Consider the following 7,500-nt stretch of genomic DNA (forward strand, 5'->3'; position numbering starts at 1 on the left):
CAATGCACTTTACAAGGGGTCCCTGGTCAACAGCAACATTTAACATGTAGGACGAGACATGACGCCTGTTAGGCGATATTACAATTTTTCGGGCAAAGACAACGCTGTTAACGGCCAGGTACTCATTTTACACCTGAGTACGGTGAGAGAATGTGAGTAAAGAGTCTTTTCCAAGGACTCAACTATTTTAGTTCTCCGTTTACCATCTCCTTACCACCTACAGGAAAATCGTCCCATTTGTTACGACACAAATATACATTTTTTTCTTATCCAGATTTATTTTGTACATCACAAACTTTGAAAAATGATCTTTGTTGTTTGATTAATAAGAACATAAAGTTGTTTTGTAGAGAGCTTGTTTGAGTTTAAAAAATCATTTTTTCTGCTTGGTAAACCTGCCATTTTGGGGAAAATACTGAAAATCATCAGATCAGTAAGGAGAGGGTTAAAGCAATGCGATGTTTTGGATGGAATCAAACAAATTGGGAGTTAAATTATGAAAAGACGGAATTGGTGTTATGTGGAAATACCATTGGAAAATATGAAGTTGTATAAATAGTTAATCTGAATGTCGGGGGTCCCGATAGTTCAGTTGGTAGAGCACTCATTTCACACGCAAACGGCCCGAGATCGATCCCGGATGCAGTCGACATTTTTTTACTGATCCCCCGGTCTACCCAGCAGTGCATTGGTAGTTGGGTCTGTTAGATCTGACGGGAAGCACTTTGCGATTGACTAGCGTCCTATCCAAAGGATAGCAAGCAATTGCTATTGTCTGTTTCACGCTATAGAAACCGGGATAAACTCCGGCTCTACGTGCCTAATGGCCGAGAAGGACTACAATCTGAACATCAATGGATGTCCGATGCAGCCCTCTGTATGAGTTGAAAACATTGGTGTCTTTTTTATAACACTGTATCCATGAAGACACAACTCGATACTCTTGGTAAAGTTTTAAATATGTGACCCCTCGTCTCAAAACGGTATTAAGTCGGGCTGGACCAGATGCTAAAAACTCAAAATTATAGTTAAACTAATCAAAAATATGAAACGTTGGTATTTAGCACAGTAAAGCATGATATTCCTTCTCCTCAATAAACAAAATGAACTCAACTCAAGTCTGGCTATTTCTGGCTACAAATTCCATTTTCAGCATCTTAATCATCCCGACTTGATACCGTTTTGAGACGAGGGGTCACATATCTTTCCAAAGGAAATTTCCTCTATCAGAGTCAGCTTGTTACCGCTTTTATTATATCACGTATCGATTACTGCCATTCCCTTTTTTTCGGTGTAAGTCAAGATAAAATCTTTCAAGCCTTTCAGAACAGTGCCGCAAAATTGATTTTAAGAAAGCTCGTTTGTCCCACTCCCTCCCACTTCTCTACGAACTGCACTGACTACCAATGAGAGAGAGAGAGAGAGAGTGAGAGAGAGAGAGAGAGAGAGAGAGAAAGAGATAGATAGATAGATAGATAGATAGATAGATAGATAGATAGATAGATAGATAGATAGATAGATAGATAGATAGATAGATAGATAGATAGATAGATATTGAATCGTGTTTGATACAAATATGGTACGAAAAGTGCTCGATATGTCCGATGCAGACTGTCTCAAACATTGTGGTAAATATTAAAGTAATAATAGATAGATAGATCGAGAGAGAGAGAGAGAGAGAGAGAGAGAGAGAGAGAGAGAGAGAGAGAGAGATTAAATTACAAAATCGCAATGGTATGTTTAAATGTTGAAGTCCCTGTCTACTTGAGAATACAAAACAATGACATCCTTATACACCTTCAGATCACTGTGTGAATGTGCATAAACAATAATTGGTGTCACCCCAATAATATAAATAATATCTCGTCAATTTCGAACAACAACATTGAACTTTTAATGGTGGGTGCACGACCATAATACTCACCTAGAGAATTTTCTAAAGTCAACATCACGACAGTTTACATTCACCCAGTGCCGATACAAATTTTGCCATAGAAACTCTGATCAGCCATGTGGAAAATGTAAAAAGCAAATCGCCTGACAGTGTTTTTATTGTGACTGGCGATTGTAATCATTGCAATAATACTCTTCAACAGTCGTAACGTCACTTCCTTCTTAATGACGCATGGTAACTTAATAACACTGGCTCTAAACTATCGGAACAATGGCGGACGCCCGTATGAAATATTTCCCCGGCGAGCATACAAGCGTATCCAGAGGGGGAAAAACATACATTTGATCATGTTTTGACTTTTACACATTCTGATCACAAGGCATATGAAAAGTTCTAGCCAGCTTGAAGAATAAAAAGTAATGATTTTCTTTATTTAGAACTAAGATGACCGCCGTTGCCGGGCGGCGTGACATCAGACTACTGAATCCAATAGATATAATCATTCCTTGACTCTCACAATTTGTTCAGTGCGTCACTCGTGACAAATCGACCCTCGACCTATTTTTCTGTAATGTTGACAAGTCCTATAAATGTTTTCAAAGAGCTCCACTCGGTTCATCGGACCATATTATGCTGTTATTATGACACTGACCAAAAATATACGTCAAAACACAAGTCTTTGACCACAAAAGAAAATAAATTGTGAGATGTATTCAATCCAGTTCAACCAATGGGATCATTTATTTCTTTGAGCACGACCAACAACGCTCACTGGGCGGTGCACTCTCGTCTCAAAACGGTATTATGTCGGGATGGACCAGATGCTAAAAATTCAAAATATAGTTAAACTGGTCAAAAATATGAAACGTTGGTATTTAGGACAGTAAAATACGATATTCCTTCTCCTCTATAAAGCATATAAACTGAACTTAAGCATGGTATTTCTGGCTACAAATTCATTTTCAGCATCTTAATCATCCCGACTTAATACCGTTTTAGGATGACGGGTCACAAATGACGTCAAAAGACAAGTCCCAGTGCCAGGATTTTAGTAAACGATGACTACTGTCGCATAACGATGGTTCACCTTTATTTTATTAAAGTTTTATTTTAGTTTTCCCCAAAACTTCACACTCAACCAACACAAACATAGTTTTTTTCTTATTCAAACAAAAAAGCAAACGTGCATTTTATGCATAATACTGATCAGCAAAATGAACTCTACAACACAGTGTCACATCTTTATAGCTGTAATAACATATTTTTCTTTAAAATGTGTTGTGTACAAAATAAATCTGAATGATAAAATTGCCGGTTGGATCGTAACGAATATGACAATTTTCCTATGGCTGGTAAGGAGGGGGTTAAAATAACTAGTAAATAATATGGGCCTTACTTATCACATATTTATTTTAAATGTAGTCGAGTTAACTCGAGCCTTCCTCATGCCATGGTATCTATACTTCCGGCTGCTCTGCTTGAATGAATGGTGGCTATGATTCTGGCGCTAATCAATAATCAATAATGAAAGGTTCTGCTCTACTTAATTTATATAAAGCCTACTTTTTTAAACTTTTATTTTCATTCACAATTGATTCCCTACTAATCCAATTTTCATCCCCCCCCCCTCCCCCCTACCATCCCTTCCTCCGCCTTTCCCCCTTTTACAATGGGAATCGGTACCACTTTCATAGCAAAGAAAAAGTCCGTTAATGACAGTGGCCTTGAGTTCAATAGGAGTGCAATCGATTCAGCTTTAATTATTAACTTTGACCAAGTTTTTTGTTTTGTTTTGTTTTGTTTTGTTTTTTGTTGTTGGTTTTTTGAGGTTACAAATTATGGTACCGCCTTGTATGAGGGACCCGATAGCTCAGATGGTAGAGCACTCGCTTCGCTCTCAAAGAGACTGCGATCAATCCCGGGTGCAGTTGAGGCTGACCTGAACAACGCCACTATCACATTATCTCATTCGTCTGTAGTGTTTCATTCATCCTGTTTTGGTGATAAAGGGGAAATCCAAAACGTCCACATTATCTAATTTCGTTTATCAAATCGACACTTATCTACATTCAATTCCACAATGTTATTTATTTCTTCGAGCTTCGATCAGCAACATTTACATATTGTTGTGGGCACATTGTTTATAATGGAAATACTCTCACACCAACGTTAAATATTGTTCATTACAACAATGTTATATCAAGCCCTTTATTGTTTTCGGTTATCAGACCTTCAAATATGTACACGTATTTTTACTACTCATATTAATAGATAGATAGATAGATAGATAGATAGATAGATAGATAGATAGATAGATAGATAGATAATGAATAGATGATAGATGATAGATAGATAGGATAGATAGATAGATAGATAGATAGATAGATAGATAGATAGATAGATAGATAGATAGATAGATAGATAGATAGATGAATAGATGGATGGATGGATAGATAGAAAGATAGATAGATAGATAGATAGATAGATAGATAGATAGATAGATAGATAGATAGATAGATAGATAGATAGATAGATAAGATAGATAGATAGATAATAGATAGATGAATATATAGATAGATAGATAGATAGATAGATGAATAGATGGATGGATGGATAGATAGATAGATAGATAGATAGATAGATAGATAGATAGATAGATCGATAGATAGATAGATAGATAGATATTATTTTTAAATGTTTACCACAATGTTTGAGACAGTCTACATTAATGTTTCAGGCTTAATTCGCCATCGTCAGGACTGAGTTGTTTTGTTGACTGTTGTTGTTTGTTGAAGTCCATTACTACATGTCGAGCACTTTTCGTACCATATTTGTATCAAACACGATTCAATAGATAGATAGATAGATAGATAGATAGATAGATAGATAGATAGATAGATAGATAGATAGATAGATAAAGTCCGCGAGAAAGGGGACACGGCATAATATAATTAAAAGAAACAGATCTAATGCTTTAAAAAAGAAAGAAAGAAAGAAAGAGTTACTTTCATTAATGTTGATTCTATTTAAACGCACAATCCATGTATTCTATGTACTTCTATAATAATATGTGAATGCTCTCTCGAATTTGCATATTTGAGAGAGAGAGAGAGAGAGAGAGAGAGAGAGAGAGAGAGAGAGAGAGATTATGTGTGTGTGTGTGTGTGTGTGTGTGTGTGTATGTGTGTGTGTGTCAAGGCTAGTAATACAAGTGACTGGTTGATATCCATCCCGCGTCACCAACGTATATCGATAACTCTCGTACGTACGTCCGTGTTTATCTTTGTTAGGTAACTTTACACCGTGTGAGAGGCGCATCGCATCTAGATAGGTACCTCCAAGTCAAATAATGTTTTTGTTGTGAATTAAAAACAGATGTAATGCGGATAGAATGAATGAGAATTCACTCGGTTTTCTATTTGTTTCATCTTTTCTAAATCTTGAGTAGATCTAGTAATGTTAGATCTTGTGAAAGGAGTGAAAATATGCGACTAATTGGGGTACACCTATTCCTAGTATTTGATGTGAATTTAAAACTGCTGTGGATTGAATGAGAATTCACTCGATTTTCTACTTATTTCAAAGGTAATTATGTTGGGGTTTTTTTTTAGCTTTTTTCATATAGAGCAATATCCGCTAAACGTGCTCAAAGCGCTTTACAATGGGTCCCTGGTTAACAGGAACACTTGACATTTAGGACGGGATATGACGCCTGTAGGGCGATATTACATTTTTTTTTTCGGACAGATACAATGCTGTTCATGGTTAGGTACTCATTTTACACCTGAGTACGGTGAGAGAATGTGAGTAAAGAGTATTTTCCAAGGACTCAACTATGCGCCGAGCGAGGCTCAAATCCAAGACCTTCCTATCCGAAAGCGAGTGTCATACCACAAGACCACATAACCGCACACAGTTTATCGTTGCCAAATCGTAGGTGTAACATTACACCCTATGATACTGGGTGGGGTTCCCGACCTCCCATAGCGGGCAGGGAGGCACTTGCTGTGTCTTCTATCCCCTTATATCTGTTTTCCAACATGCTTTCTGTCTTTGTCTTGGAATGAGATTACTTGGTTTTGTCCTGGCCCTGGCAGGATTCCTGGCTGAGAGGGAAACAATCAAATGATTAGTTATTGTTTTGGGAGATCATATTTTTTTCTGTGTAAACCATCTCTCTGTTATGTATTATTATATTTGCTTTTTTGAATGTATAATTTAAGCATTTGAGTGTTTTCCTCTTTGTTGGGTCTTGTGCTTGTGTCCGGATGAGACTTATAGGTGATCTCAAACTAAGTACATTGGTGGTATGCTCTTGAATTCTGCATCTGATCCCTATTTGTTCCCAGTTCCCCTTTGTCTTACTTTCTCTTGGGTGCTTTAATTCCAAAACTTTTTACTATCCCATTTTCTTCCTTTGTACTGGCGCTGATATGACCTAAATAAGTTGCAAGCGCCGTAAAACTCTTAAAAACAAAAACAAAACAAACACCCTATGATATGAAAGTATCCTCTCCAAGTAAAATGATGTATTTGATGTGACTTTAAAACTGCTGTGGATTGAATGACAATTTTATTATTATTATTATTATTATTATTATTATTATTATTATTATTATTATTATTATTATTATTATTATTATTATTATTATTATTATTATTATTATTATTATTATTGTTATTATTATTATTATTATCATTATTGTTATTATTACTATTATTATTAGTAGTAGTAGTAGTAGTAGTAGTAGTAGTAGTAGTAGTAGTAGTAGAAGTAGTAGTAGTAGTAGTAGTAGTAGTAGTAGTAGTAGTAGTAGTAGTAGTAGTAGTAGTAGTAGTAGTAGTAGTAGTAGTAGTAGTAGTAGTAGTAGTAGTAGTAGTAGTAGTAGTAGTATTAGTATCAATATGAAGCTGTTATAATATTCAATTTTCTTCATTACTTTGTATCCCGGGTGTGTGACTTTTGATTATTTTGATCTAATCTTGTATTAAAAATCAATAATCAATAAAACGTTGATGTGAGAGAAGGAGAATGGGGTGGGTGGGTGGGTGGTGGTGGTGGGGGGGGGGGAGAAGCAACTAGATAAGGGCGTTGGATTAAATGTGATACAAATTCCTCCTACATATAACAATTTTTTAAAATGGTCCTGTACTTCAGTGACACGAATATCGCTGTTATGTTCATGTTTTACAGGAACCACTTTCACTTTATGGTCGTTTTATGGCAGAGATAAAAACAATTTAAATATTATATATTCCTCCTCCTCCTCCTCCTCCTCCTCCTCCTCCTCCTCCTCCTCCTCCTCCTTCTTCTTCTTCTTCTTCTTCTTCTTCTTCCTCTTCTTCTTCTTCTCCTCATCCTTCTTCTTCTTCTTCTTCTTCTTCTTCTTCTTCTTCTTCTTCTTCTTCTTCTTCTTCTTCTTCTTCTTCTTCTTCTTCTTCTTCTTCTTCTTCTTCTTCTTTTCCTTCCTTATCCTCCTTCTTCTTCTTCCTTTTCTCCTCCTCCTCCTCTTCCTACTTCTTCTTCGTCGTCTTCTTCTTCTTCTTTTTCTCCTCCTCCTCCTCCTCCTCCTCCTCCTCCTCCTCCTCCTCCTCCTCCTCCTCCT

At 36.4% G+C, this 7,500-nt stretch overlaps 1 protein-coding gene across 3 annotated transcripts in view; it reads left to right on the forward strand.

The window, feature by feature from the left end:
* Positions 1-7,500, forward strand: part of LOC144957690 (uncharacterized) — a 71,084-nt gene that overhangs the window by 42,118 nt on the left and 21,466 nt on the right. The window contains exon 1 of one of the 3 annotated variants that reach the window (XM_078889052.1): positions 5,208-5,479. The exons of the other annotated variants lie outside the window; for them this stretch is intronic. The gene's annotated coding sequence lies outside the window, so the exon portion shown is untranslated. Of the gene's footprint in view, positions 1-5,207; positions 5,480-7,500 lie in introns of those variants that run through there. 3 annotated transcript variants of the gene reach the window in all.

The sequence above is a fragment of the Berghia stephanieae genome, chromosome 12, assembly GCF_034508935.2.
Source record: "Berghia stephanieae isolate SIO BIC M18660-M18661 chromosome 12, UCSD_Bste_1.3, whole genome shotgun sequence".
NCBI lineage: Eukaryota > Metazoa > Mollusca > Gastropoda > Nudibranchia > Aeolidiidae > Berghia > Berghia stephanieae.